Source organism: Colobus angolensis, unplaced genomic scaffold (genome assembly GCF_000951035.1).
Source record: "Colobus angolensis palliatus isolate OR3802 unplaced genomic scaffold, Cang.pa_1.0 Scaffold639, whole genome shotgun sequence".
NCBI classification, from domain to species: domain Eukaryota; kingdom Metazoa; phylum Chordata; class Mammalia; order Primates; family Cercopithecidae; genus Colobus; species Colobus angolensis.
In genome coordinates, this window is record NW_012120032.1 from 24,353 (window position 1) to 39,133 (window position 14,781).

The 14,781-nt window shown below is 33.0% G+C and overlaps 1 protein-coding gene across 1 annotated transcript in view; it reads left to right on the forward strand.

Moving 5' to 3' along the window:
- The first annotated feature begins 7,726 nt into the window (after positions 1–7,726).
- The window catches only part of MGAT4C (MGAT4 family, member C), an 883,869-nt gene continuing 876,814 nt past the window's right edge, over positions 7,727–14,781 (forward strand). The window contains exon 1 of the mRNA XM_011963952.1: positions 7,727–8,038. The gene's annotated coding sequence lies outside the window, so the exon portion shown is untranslated. The remainder of the gene's footprint in view (positions 8,039–14,781) is intronic.

Consider the following 14,781-nt stretch of genomic DNA (forward strand, 5'->3'; position numbering starts at 1 on the left):
ACTTTCTTTAATCAAAGATGTTAGTTCTAATAGGATTAGCATTACATTTTCCCAAGTCATTTATAAGTATTCTATTTTCGTGGAAATTCGCAATCACTCATGAATAGATAACTGGTCTGGAGCGCTAATCTTTTGGATTTCACTATTAAGGATAAATAAGAAGTTTATTTACTTTAGAAGAGCCTAACATAGTTTGCTAATCATATTGCACTTCTTAAATGTCAGGGTTCACATCTTTAAAGAAAAAAGATACCTCACATGCTTTTATGCCATAAGCTGCTTGTGAGGTTTCTGTAGTTGGACCTATTAATGAGATCTTTTAAGTATTAATAATTCGGCTTTCTTCAATTCGTGTTTATGCTCTTTAGTCTATGCTATGATGTATAACATGAAATACTGCTAATTTATAGTATATTATCAAAATTCATCTTGAATGAAACTAATGAAAAACTTTTATATAACTAGTTTTATTTGGTATAATTACTTAGGCTTTACAAATAAATAATAAAATTTATCTTTAGAAAATAACTTTTTTTTATTTCTACAATGAAATTTGTAATATTAGTAGGAATTCCAAGGTTTATCATTGATTTTTGTTTTTGTAATATATTCACAAATACTTTTCTCAATAATTTTTGAAACTGATCTTCTGTTGACAGCATCTTTTAAAAATATTTATTATATGCTTTTTGAAATTTTACATTGTGATAAAATACGTGTAATATAAAATTTACTATCTTGTAAGTGTACGCTTCAGTAGTGTCAAATACATTCACATTGCTATGCAACCAATCACCAGAACTCTCTTCTTTTTTGAGACGGAATTTCGCTCTTGTTGCCCAGCCTGGAGTGCAATGGCGCGATCTTGGCTCACCGCAACCTCTGCCTCCTGGATTCAAGCGATTCTCCTGCCTCAGCCTCCTGAGTAGCTGGAATTACAGACATGCGCCACCACGCCCGGCTCTTTGTGTGTGTGTGTGTGTGTGTGTGTGTGTGTGTGTGTGTGTGTGTGTGTGTGTGTGTGTGTGTGGTTCTTGCTATGTTGTCCAGACTGGTCTCAAACTCATGGACTTGACCAATCCTCCTTTCTCAGCCTCCCAAAGTGCTGGGAGCCACTGCACCTGGCCTTTTTTTTTTTTTTTTTTTTTTTTTTTTTAAGGGAGTCTCACTCTGTTGCCTAGGCTGGAGTGCAGTGGTACAATCTCGGCTCACTGCAGCCTCCACCTCCTGGGTTCAACAGATTCTCCTGTCTCAGCCTCCCAAGGAGCTGGGACTTCAGGCGCACACCAGGATGCTTAGCTAATTTTTTTTTTTTTTTTGAGTAGAGACAGGGCTTCACCATGTTGGTCAGTCTGGATTGAAACTCCTGACCTCAAGTGATCTGTCTACCTTGGCCTCCCAAAGTGCTGGAATTACAGATAGGAGCCACTGCGCCCAGCCAGAACTCTTTTCATCTTGCAATACTGATTTTCTCTCTCTCTATATATATATATACACACACATATATATATATACACACACACATATACACACACACATATGTATATATGCACACACATATATATGAAATTCTTTGTGTTTATGCATATGATATATATGTACAAATGTGAACATTTTTTTTGTGGTTACATAAAAGGTGTATTTGTGAGGCACATATAAACACACATATACAGAGAAGAATAGACAGAGAAGAGGAGGGATATATTCTTTTTTATTGTATTTATTTTTGATATATATTTTTTATTATGCATTAAGTTCTAGGGTACATGTGTAAAATGTGCAGGTTTGCTACATATGTATACATGTGCCTTGTTGGTTTGCTGCACCCATTAACTCATCATTTACTTTAGGTATATCTCCTAATGCTATCCCTCCCCCGCTCCTCCCACTCCACGACAGGCCCCTGTGTGTGATGTTCCCCACCCTGTGTCCAAGTATTCTCATTATTCAATTCCCACCTATGAGTGAGAACATGTGGTGTCTGGTTTTCTGTCCTTGTGATAATTTGCTCAGAATGATGGTTTCCAGCTTCATCTATGTCCCTACAAAGAACATGAACTCAAGGGAGGGATATATTCCTAACAGTGTTGATGCCGGTGAAATTTATGCCTTTTATCCTTCTCTTTAACCTTTGTTTTCAGATTACTCTATAATAATATATAATCCTTTTTGTTAAAAGAAACAATACACTTATTTTCTTTGTTTAGACATCTGCATTCGTAACTCAAAGAACTTACTTTTTAATGGCATTATTTTTAGATGAAAGGATAAGAAATAACAGCAGGTATCTCATTAAAAAAACACATTTTACAGAGTATTTACTATGTCATATAGAATAACAACATGTATGTTCAGTGCTTCGATTTTAACAATAATTTGCCTTACACTTAAGAAAATACTTAGAATGTTTTACTTCTTTATTTTCTTTCAGCAAAGATTAGTAATGATTTAATATTTACTTTTGGAGATAAATTTTTATTTTAGTAAAATATACATAATATAGAAATTATCATTTTAATCATGTTAAGTGTACACTTCAGTGGCATTAAGTATGATTGCCCAATATTGTTGGGCAATCATCACCACCATTCATCTTTAGAGCTGTTTTTCAGCTTCCCAACTGAAACTTCATACCCGTTAAATAGAGCATTCTTTCCTCTGTAAATCCCTGGAAGCCACCACTCTACTTCCTTTCTCTGTAAATACGATTATTTTAGGTCCCTCATTTAAGCATCATGATGCCGTATTTGTCTTTTTGTGGCTGGCCTATTTCACTTAGCATAATGGTCTTCAAGGACCATCTGTGTTGTAGGACATGTCGGGAATTTCTTCATTTTTTATGTTGAATAACATTCCATTGTACATATATGTCACCATTTGTTATTTGATGGGCATTTGTGCTGCTTCCACCTTTTAGCTATTGTGAATAATCCAGCTATGAAAATGGGTGCACAAGTATCTGTTTGATTCTCATTCCATTGCATTCCATTCCTTGGGGTATATACCCCAAAGTGGAATTTCTGAATCATATGTTGACTTTATTTTTAATATTTTGAGGAACTGCCATAACATTTTTTCATAGCACATGTAATATTTAGCATTCCCACCAACACTGCACAAGGATTCAAAACTCTCTACATTTTTGCCAACACTTGCTATGTTTTGCTAATCTGATTGTACTCATACTAATGTATGTGCAACAACATCTCATGGTGGTTTTGATTTTCATTTCCCTAACAATTAGTAATAGAGACCATATTTTAATGTGCTTATTAGCCATTTGTGTATCTGGAGAAATATCCAAAGTCCTTTGCTCATTTCTTAATCTGGTTGTTTTGTTTTTGGCGTTGAGTTCATATATTCTGAATATAACCTCTTATCTGAGACATGATTGCAAATATTTTCTCCTATTCTGAGTTGCCTTGTTTACTCTGTTGATTGTGTCCTTCTATGCAAAGAAGTTTTTTAGTTTGATGTAATTCAATTTATCTTTTTTTCTTGAATATAATTTTGGTGTCATATCCAAGAAATCATTGTCAAATCAAATTTCAGGAAAATGTTTTCCTGTTTTTCTCTAAGAGTTTTATAGTTGTAGCTCTTATGTTGTGGTATTTGATGCATTTTGAGTAAACTTTTATATATGATATGATGTCCAACTTTGTTCTTTTGGATGTGAATATCCAGTTCTCTCAACACAATTTTTGAAAAGACTGTCCTTTCTTGGTTGAAGACTTGGTATTCTTGTTGAAAATCATTTGACCATATACAAATTACCCCTGACTTACAATGTTCACATTTACAATTTTGTGACTCTATGAAGGTACAAAATCAATATGCATTCAAAAGAAACTGTACTTTGAGTTCCCAACTATTGGTTTTTCAGTTTCAGTATAGTGTTCGATAAATTACATGAGATACTAAACACTTTATTATAAAATAGGCTTTGAGTTAGATGATTTTGTTTAACTCTATACTAATGTAAGTGTCTCGAGCATTGGGATTTTGATAAGTTTTCTGAGGATGTTATGGTAGGCTAAGCTATGATGTTCAATAGGGTACATTTTTTACTTACAGTATTTTCAACTTAACAATAGATTTATTGAGATGTAACCCTGTCATAAGTTGAGGAGTATCTGTATGGAAGGGTTTTTTGGGGGTCTCTCTATTCTATCCCATTGGTTTACATGTCAATATTTATGCCAGTGTCACACAGTTTTGATTGCTGTAGAATTGTATTAATGTTTTAAATGAGAAAGTGTGAGATCTCCAGCTTTGAATATGTTTTTCAAGATTGTTTGAGCTATTTGAGATCCCTTAAGAATCTGTAAGATTTTTTTTAATTTCTGCAAAAAACACCAGTGGGATTTTGATAGTGGTTGCATTGAATCTGTGGATTGCTTTGTTTAGTACTAATATCTTAGCAACATCAAGTTTTGGAATCCATCTACATGGGGTATCTTTCCATGTAACGTGTCCTTTAAAAATTATTTCGGTAACATTTTGCAGTTTTCAACATACAAGTCTTTCAACTCCTTGATTAAATATATTCTTAAATTTAGTGTAAGTCTGTACTCTCTTCATACAATGCTTTCAGTTTACAAAGATGTTCTATACAAATTACCTTTTATTAAAACTGTCATAAATATTTCATATCGTCTAGACTTGCATCAGTTTATTTATGAGCAGGATGTCATGCCGGTTTGTCTTATTATTTCTTAACTTGGCAACATTGCAATTACTCCTTATGTAGTAAAATTAGTCTCCCCAATAATTTTTAAAGACAATGTTATTAAAAATACAAGAAATTATATGTAATAAAGTGATTTTGTTACAAAGTAAGCCAAATTTTCGTGCTGCCACAGCTACTATAAAATCACCCCAAAAGTAAATAATTTTCTAAAATTATATATAATATCTAAATAAGGAAATTTTGTTTCTTATTATTGTTTTTTAAATTGAGTGATGAAATTGTGTTGTACTATTAAGACTTTAAATATTTTAGTGGAAACTGCAATTTGAAAAATTGTTTTACAGTAGAACTTACAGAGATCTGTAAGTTTAACAATAACAGAACATATATATACATATACATATATAGACCTATATCACAACTACACAACGAAAATGAAATGCAATTCCTTTTTACAACTTAGACCTTGCATCAGGTTAATTGCAGAGAATATGAAATGGGAACGTACATTAATTGATGAAATTTTGAAGTGTTTTTTTTTCTAAAAGTTAGTAAGATAGTTTTATGATCTTTTGGAGAAGGATAGTACATAGGTGGAGTTAAAAAAAAACAGGAAGCAGAATGAAAAAATGTTCTATAAATTTATGGTAAAATTTAATAATGTGACTTACTAGTTTTGTTTTCTTATGAAATATCAATTTTAAAAGTTATACAGTCAGATCTTGCATATCATTTTAAGGATATATTTAAGGGGTATTAATCTCCAGGTGATAATGACTAAATAAACTGTTGTGAGCAAGAGCATGATTATGCATATTTTAGAGAGAAAACTGGCAGCTATGTAAGAATTGATGGAGAAAATGACTCAAAATAGAAAGATGAAATAAAAAATTCTGGCCATCCTATAGGTAAGAGATGACGAAAGCTAGAAATAATGAGAGAAATAGTATATCTACTAGGCATCTGGCTTGGCTAACTGGGTATATTGTGATGCTTTTTAACTGGAGAGCGTGGCATAAAAATTGATCTTTCGAAAATGCAAATCTGATTACTTCTCTATTTAAGAGCTCTCAATGATCTCCAATTCAAAGATAAAGCCCAGTCTCATTAATAAAGCATAAAAGACTCATTTTCTCCCCAGACTCATCTCTTTTCACGTCCTTCATACCTCATTCTGCAACCAAGCCATACCGAGCTACTTTCACTTACGCAAATGTAATATGTATATTTCCCTTGGGATGTTGTTCCCACTACCTAGAAATATTTCTCATTCTTTTAATTAGTCTTACTTGGTCTATTTTTAAAAGTTACTTCCTACAAAAACAATTTTTAATGCTCCAATAATAGTTTACCTATCACTGTAATGTAATTGCATGTGGTACTGAATTCACCAATGGGTAGTCATCTTTGCAATATAGCGTTAGCACAATTGGTAGATTCTAGGTGGAGATAGACATCTGAGATTCCAAAAAAAAAAAAAAAAAAAAAAAACTCGTTTAGTGCTGTAGCTTGAGGTACTCAATGCACATTAGTGCAATGCAGTTAGATATTCAGTCAACTGTCAATTATTAAATAAAATAGACTTTTATCTTTTTACATTTGTGTTTTTAATATCATAGGCACTGAATAGCATGATCATTTTAGAAACAGCAATTGAAGCCAATAAATAGTTTTGCTTGCTTGCTTCTTTTCTTTATTTAATGGTCTTTTAAAATATTCTGGATAATTTTGGTTTCCAACTGAAATACTGAAGCTGCTTCTTTCCAATCTCCTTGTGTTTATTCAAAAATAGCTACAGTGATGCTACTTCTCAAGAGGTAAAAGGGTTGGAGGCATCTTGCTGTGGCATTTCATTTTTTTTCTCCATTTTCTTTTCCTCTCTGCCTCCCTGAATGAAGTGGTCAGCTACACTTATAGGGTGGGTAGAGAAAAAAGGAAAATTTTTATTTACTTTTATGTTGACTGTCAGGTGATTATATTGTTTTTGTTTCTCTCACAGTGTGGAAACCCCATTTTTGTCATGGAAGCAACAATTTGCTTAAATGTCAAATAGCCGTAGAGCATTGCAGATCATCATGTTGAAAGCTATGGCAAGCATGAGATTGATTTTATAGTCAGCAGAGATTTTTTAATGTACATATTCTCATGGACTATGATGCTTTTAAGTGTGCTTTTTGATTATGTAGAAATTGTTTTGTATAACAAATACAAGTAAAGAAGTAGAACAAAACATTTTGATAAACTTTCAGTGTTTGTGTATTGCCAATACACCTAGTACAGTGTATTTGTGTTGTATCTCAAATCCAGAATATTATGAAAATTCTAAAAGAGTTTCCTAACTTAGAGAAAAAACTATCATATCACAACATGTCACTGAAATGAAATCAACAGAATTCAAAATGGCTCAGTTTTATTTAGAAGAGAAATGATTTATGAACCTTGGTTTTTTCTGGAATATCTTATTTTCTTGAGGAGGATATTCAAAGAGTCAATATTCACTTCTGTGGTCACATATTATAATTAGAAATTCCTCTTTTCTATTTCTATATAACTTCTGCATTTTGACTGACATCTAAAAAATGATAACACTTCTCTGTGAATCTGCCTTAAAATAAGTGATTGTTAACAAAAATGCAAGTATTCATATTGAGGTACTGCAACTTAAAACCTTCTGCATAATATAAAATACAATAAACTGTCTTTTGGACCCAAAGAGAAAATTTCCTACACATAAATGATTGATAAACTGAACAAAAGAGACACGATTTAATTTGTAAAGAGAAAACTTCAAATATTTCTGTCAGATAGAAGTGTATATAGCCTGATAGTGTGGATTCTAGACTACTTTGAAAAAAAGCAATAGTGAAAATGAATTTCATGCCAGCAGACACTTTAAAAACTAGATTTAGCAGCAGTCACATTAGCTTAGATAATGGGAGAATTTTTCTTCATTGAAAATGCTCTCTGTCGCTTAAGAAGAACTTACTGAGGCAGCCTGCCATCTAGCTTTTTCACAGAAAAACAGGCTTGCAGACTGCAGATGAGAGAGTCTGGAGCAGAGACAATTTTAACTTAGCCATTCCTAATTTATCTCAAGCGTTTTCAATTCATCTTCACTGCTCTATGCACACAGGAACACCAGATTGCCATCCCTGGGGAACAGAATGCAACCCGGGATCTAGAGAGCTGTCACATTCCAAGAAATATTTAAATTGTGCTGATTTTCTTCTGGAGAACTGAGCCCAGGGAATGAAACTCTCCATCAAGTCATGGCTTTGCGGGCAATAGATCAGAGGATATTGCCAGTTTTCTAATGGATTATTGTTATCGGGCAGGTTTTCTTTGAAGGTACGTAGTTATTTTCTCAATTCATTACCCTCTCTTCTTTATCAGGTAATAATCTAATGAGCTAGGGATCCAAACCTGTAAAAAGAGAAAGATGTTAAGTAGTCAGTATTGACTGAAGAATGACACTTTATTGCTGCATGTTTATAGGTGAAATAATCAGCTTCCTTTACTAAAGATTAGTAGAATATAGTTTGAAATGCATTGTCAGCAAAAAGAGAAAAAATCACAACAAAACCGTGCTGCAGGCTGCATTATCATAAGTTCTTATTAATTCTCTTGAGGATTTTCCTTTTGTAGCTGCAACATATAGTGAAGAAAAATATGTACTTTGGAAACTCACTTACCCATACATATTTTTGAATCTTTTAAAGCTATCATAGTATTTTCTCTATATTTTCCCAAATACAAACTTTGTCTCAAATGCTTGGATTTATTTTGGTACCATGGATGTGTATGATATATAAATATTTGAATGATGAAAGTATTTAATTTAAAGAAACTTCAGCAGAAGTATTTTTGATAATATTATGTAGATATACTTTGTTGCCTTACAGATGTTTATTTTTGAGTTTGAAAGGATTTTACTAAAATTGATTGCTACAGTTTGTTATTTATGATACAAAATTATTATTTAACTTTATTCTGTTAGTGAAAACCTCAATGCCTTTCATAGAAGTATAAGAACTGTTTAGCAAAGCAAAATGTTAAAAGCTGAAAAACTTCTGAATATCAACAGAGCCAAAAAAATGGTAGAAAGCCTTATTCTAAACTGAAATTTATCCTATTATACTTATGATATCTTAGAACAGCAAAGGTGACTCTGTGTCTATTTCTGAAAAGTTAAAGGTGTGTGTGTATGTTCTGTATCAGCGACAGAATGGGAGTGTAGAATAGAAAAGAATCATCTAGTAACCACAGTTAGCTTATAAACATGTAGCATTAGGGCTTTTGAGCTTTTTTAATGTTTTATTATTGTGTGAATAGTCTCAGTGAACTCTATCATATTGTTGCTGTTTTTCCATGTTAAAAATGACTATGAAAATGGTTAGAATAGCAGATATATTTGACCTGGAGCATGGTGTACCTGCTGCTGTATTTGGACTGGAACACAAAGTTTGTGGTCCCTTCAGTGGGTTAATAACAGGCTCAAGAGAGGAAGTGGTGGCGAGCTTCACAAGAGCACTTGTTAAGTCTGTTCTAATTTCTTTGGAGCATTAGAAAGACTATTAGAAGAATAAGGAAAGAGAGAAGGATTGAGTCACCCAAATCGTAACTTTAAGTGCATTTTCTCTTTCCTCACAGGGATTGTAAAAGGCAAAAAAAGTGGAAAAGAGAAAAGAGTATAGAGTCCTCAAAGAGTACTTTTAAGTGCTTCTTTTTTCATGAACTTTACAGGAATTGAGGAACACAGCCTTAAATTAAAGTTTCCCTACGGATTCCTCCATTTGGCAAGCTTTCTCTCCTTTGTGGAACCTTTTCCCTCCACTCACTTTAAAACATAAAAAAAGTGAGATTGCTCCCAGTCTGGTTTCTCCCCCAATAACTTGCAGCTCTAATTTAAATCTACGGAAGTGCACTCTCTGAAACTACATACACTCCTGAATGTCTTAGAGTTTTACAATTCCATGGCTTATGACTTTCAGAGGATATAGTGACTTCACATCCTCTCTCTCTCTTTTCTTTTTTTAAAAATTACAACTGACTCCTCTGAAAATCTCAAGCAATGTGCTAAAAGAGGCACAAGTAGGAATAAAAGAAAGCATTTCAGGGAACATATTTCATGTTCTTTTAAAATCATACCAATGATGATACCAATGGATAATGAAATAAAGTCACTTCATGGGTATGGAGGAGTTAGAATAGAAGTTTAGCAATATATTGTTTAATTTGCCTTTTGAATGTTAGATGAATATAACAAAGCTGAAAATCAGGAGGGGCAGCTCCAGTTGTCAAAGTGCAATAAAATATTTTATATATCTGACCTCTTATTAACATTTTCTATCACAATTGTGTTAGTGTCTCTTGCCTCCCCATAGGATTCATTCACCTACCCAGCCATTGAAATCTGCTCACCTTCCAGGTTTAGTACTAAAACTTACTCTGCCTCATCTTATGGTGAGTTTATTACCAAATATATTACCACAATTTCATTTTATTAGTTGCTGTTAAATAACATTTATTGAGTGCCCATGATATGTTTGTTGCTTCCAAGCAACATGTAGGAAAAAAATATGTAATGGTATTCTCTCCCAAATCAGCAAGTGTATTAATATTTCAGGACCTCTAATTGGTACACACAGAGGGAGGAAATGAAGCCTGACTCTTTAGTTGCTGCTTATGTGCATGTGAGGCATGAAATGTCCTATATTCAGTCAATGACTTGCATTCATCTTTACAGAGGATTCCAGACTGATCATCAAGTTGTTTTCAAATTCTCCTTTAACTATATTTCATATATCAAAGTGTTATAGTCGACAGAAAATAGGATTGATGATAAGACAAACTAAGTTTAAATCTGTTAAGCTAGTTTGTTTAATTGATCTCTATACACCTCTGTCTCATTATGTGTATAATGCCACCAGTGGTATCTTCCTTTTACATGCTTGTGGGTAGTGGGGATCACATACATTAAATAACAAATACATAGTTTGTGCATAGCATATGCTCAATAAATGGTACATATTTTTGAATATATTTTTTTCACATATTTTCCCATAAGGATGTTCTATTTGAAATTAATTTGACTCTTTAATGATGTGTATGTGATTGTGTGTGTGTGTTTTTGTGTGTGTGTGTGGAGGGGGATTTTGGCTGTGTACATGTGTATTATCACATATCTATTTAGCAGTTTCAGTAATAAAAATAATGCATTGAGCATGTGGGTACTGTTTGCAATTAAAGAACCTACGGATAGTTACACATAGATAAAATTGAAAAGTGACTAGTTTGGGAAATCACTTGGCATGTTCTATATGGTTATCTAATAGCTAAATTATCAACCATAATTTGCCAGAGAAAGCAGAGAGAACTATTCCTCATTTCCTACTTTTACATTTCCCCAAAGGATATGGAAATAGAAGACAAGACAATAAATCCTGTTGCTCATTATGCTGTGCCATTTGCCCTTTTCATTTGCATTTTATTTTGATACAGTGGCTTATCTAGTGATATGGCCTTAAATTCTAACTGCACAGAGTAGTTCAAGCATACCAATCCATCCCTCAAGGAACAAAGCAAATATATGAAGACCCTTATTAAAATAAGAGACAGCTTCTGCTTTGAAAAAATGCTAAACATTTTTTAATGAGAGTAAAACTGTCAAATGTGAATGTTCAATTCAGCCAGATGTTGACCTTAACTGTGAATTTAAATCTTTACCAAAATAGTATCCATGCTAGAAACTGTTTTTATTGGGTCTCAAGACTATTGAAAAATTCTACATCTGAATTTCTCAGATGCATCTCATATTAAGTTAAAAATATACAGAAAAATTCCTTAAGATTCTGAGTTATATGGGAAGATAAATTAAACACAACACGTCTGTCTTTAATTTTTGTATTGATATTTGGAAACACATTGATATTTGGACAATTTTGGAAATAAAATTTTGTGCATGTTTCCAAATATCAATACAACAAGTAAAGACAGACATGTGTTATGTTGAATTTATCTCTGTACAAAAGGGAACCACCAACTAATTGTTTTGAAAGTGCATTACAGGAAAGTATCTAGCATATCCTAGCTAGGGCAAAATGTGGACACAAAAGCAAGTACCTGCTGATGAACAATTTGAGTTTGTTTTTATTTTCTTTAGAGTCAGTGTCTGTTGACAGTGCCAATCCTGCCTTAAACCTACAAATACCGACCTACACACCAATAAAGAGACATTTTAGGCATCTGACTTCACTTCTAAAAAGATTCTTGAAGTTCTTTTATTATTTTTGGATATTTTGACCCAATGCTTAAGGAGATTAAAGCCTATGTTATAATTTCAGCTGTGTTTCCTAATCTGTAAAGGTGAGCATGTGTGTGTGTGATGGTTGGGGGAAGCAGACATCATGTCTGCTTCCCCCAAGCAGGTGATCATCATATTCATGTGGTGATATGGATCAAATGACAAAATGTCACAAAATACTATTATATGGCCTTGTAAAGCAGTAAAAAATAGCAATGGTTATTGCTTCTATCATAACATCACCAGATCCAGGTCCACCCCGATGTTGAGTTTGCTGTTATTTAGTTTGATTTTCAGACTTTGCTTGTGGTCACAGATTTGTGCTCACCTACTTTCTTCTTCTGTCCATGCCTAACTGCAGGCAAATATTTCCATAATGTTAAACCGTACCCCTTTGATCCAAAGTTAGAATTAAATGCTTTGGCTTGGCCACTAATCCCTTGAGCCATTTTTCCCTCAAGAAATTATCTATCTATCATCTATCTATCTATCTATCGACATATCTATATCTATATCTATCTATCTCTATCTATAGATATATCTATAAGTATATAGATAGATAGAGATAGATATATTTAAATTTTAAGATCTGGAAGCAACCTAGGTATCCATCGTTGGATGAATGGATAAAGAAAATGTGTTATATAAACACAGTGAAATACTATTCAGAATTAAAAAAGAAAGAAATTCGGTCATTTGTGACAATATGGATGAACCTGAGGACATTATGCTAAGTAAAATAAGCCAAACAAATTTGTAATGGGAAAGCTAATCTCTAAATTGAGTGATTCTCTCAATTTATATATAGTATCAAACAAATGGTAAAGGAGGTGCTAGGAAAATACTGGTTCACTTATCAGGTGTACCCTCCTCAGGCTTCCAGAACACAGGCTGCTAACTACTTTTTGCAAAAACAAACAAACAAACAAAATAAAACAAAACAAGCAGAAAAGGTGGTTTGAATTGTGTCTCCCTAAATTTCATATATTGAAGACTTAACCTCCAGTATCTCAGAATGTGACTATATTTGCAGATAGGTTCATTAATAAGGGAATTAAATTGAAACGAAGTCAAGTAGGCCCTCATCCAATAGGACTGGTATCCTAAGAAGAGGGATTTTGGTCACAGACTTACACAGAGGAAAGAACATGTGAAGACACAGGAAGAAGATGGACATCTACAAACCGAGAAGCGAGGCCTGAGAAGATTACAACCCTGCTGACACCTTGATTTCAGACTTGTAGCCTTTCAATTGTAAGAAATAAACTTCTGTTGTTTAAACCACCCAGTCTGTAGTACTTTGTTATGGCGGTCCTAGCAATAAATGTTTTGACTTTGTAGGCCACATAAGATTCTGTTGATATTATTCTGTGTTCTCTTTCTCCTCCCTCTCTTTCACTCTGAAAAATGTAAAAGTTATTCTTAGACCAAATTTGGCCAAGGAACATAAGTTATCCTCTCCTAGGATATTCAGGGACTTTCAAAGCCTTTCAAAGTTTGACCAAATTTCCTACTTTGGTAAGGTGTTTTCTAAATTTTCTAAACTTCCATATTATGACACAACATAGTCTAATATACAAATGGCAGCAATTATTTTTAGCCTAAAAAATGTAACTAGACCTATTTCTTCTATCAATGTACCTCCAACAATCTCAATTTGATGTAAATATGTACCTCAGGATTTTAAGTTCACTGTTAATGTACACTTAAAGGTTTCAGTGTTAAAATGATATATGGAAAAAAAATCATAACGTATTTTTATGTTGAATACATTCTGTGAAGTAAATACTGTTACTAAACATGTGTTTTCTCATGTTTATTCTACTAGCAACCTTCCAGAGTACTTCCTATTATAATCATTTTACTGATGTGGAAATCAAGAAAGATGAAGCAACTGTCCATGATTACTTCGCATAAGTAGATTATGTGGTTAGCTAAGGTTTGGGTCAGAATCTTTGTCCCACAATCTCACATTTAACCAATATACTATAATGGCTCTCAAACCATGGCAGAGTTTTATGTTTACTGTAAGAAAAGCTATAAACAATGTAGAAAAATATGTATCACATAACACTGTAAGTGAAAAACAGGGGAGATAATATGGTGCTTATTTTAATCTCATTTACATGTTTAGGTAAATCACAGGAATGATGCCACTCTAGTTAATTATATGATTTCTGTTTGTCTTTTCTCATAGAGTAGGTGATTTATCTTTTTAGTACCTTTTTTCTTCAAAATATTTTGGTGAATGAGTATAGATAAATAAGTCAGACTTATCATAGAATATCTAAAGAATAAAATGGTATAATTTGAAAGTTACAAAAATTTTGTGTTAATTTTGCAAGTAAATAAGTTCATACGTAGTTTAATAACTCATGTTATGTAAAGAAATAGTGAATAGGCCAAACGGACAAGTAGTTATAAATATGCTAATATACAGGGAGTAGACTTGAATGGTTTTGTGGAGGGACATGTCTGAGGGAAATCTTTGCCAGGTGGTAATTCTGCTTTGATTTGAAGAAGCATATGATGTTGTGTAAATTCCTGGGTTTTCCTTTTTAAGTTCAGTGATGCATCTGATGTGCCTACAGTATTTTTTGTAGAACTGAGTTTTATTTTATTGCCAAATTTGAGTTTGTTAGAACATCTTTGAAAAGTAGGCCAGCACCCCCATGCAATATAAGTACAGTTGATCTACTTCATAAATTATTTTTCTGTCACCTCATTTTCACAATAGAATCTTTTTGATATTGTCAGATTCCCATATCCAATACAAGAAATATAATCA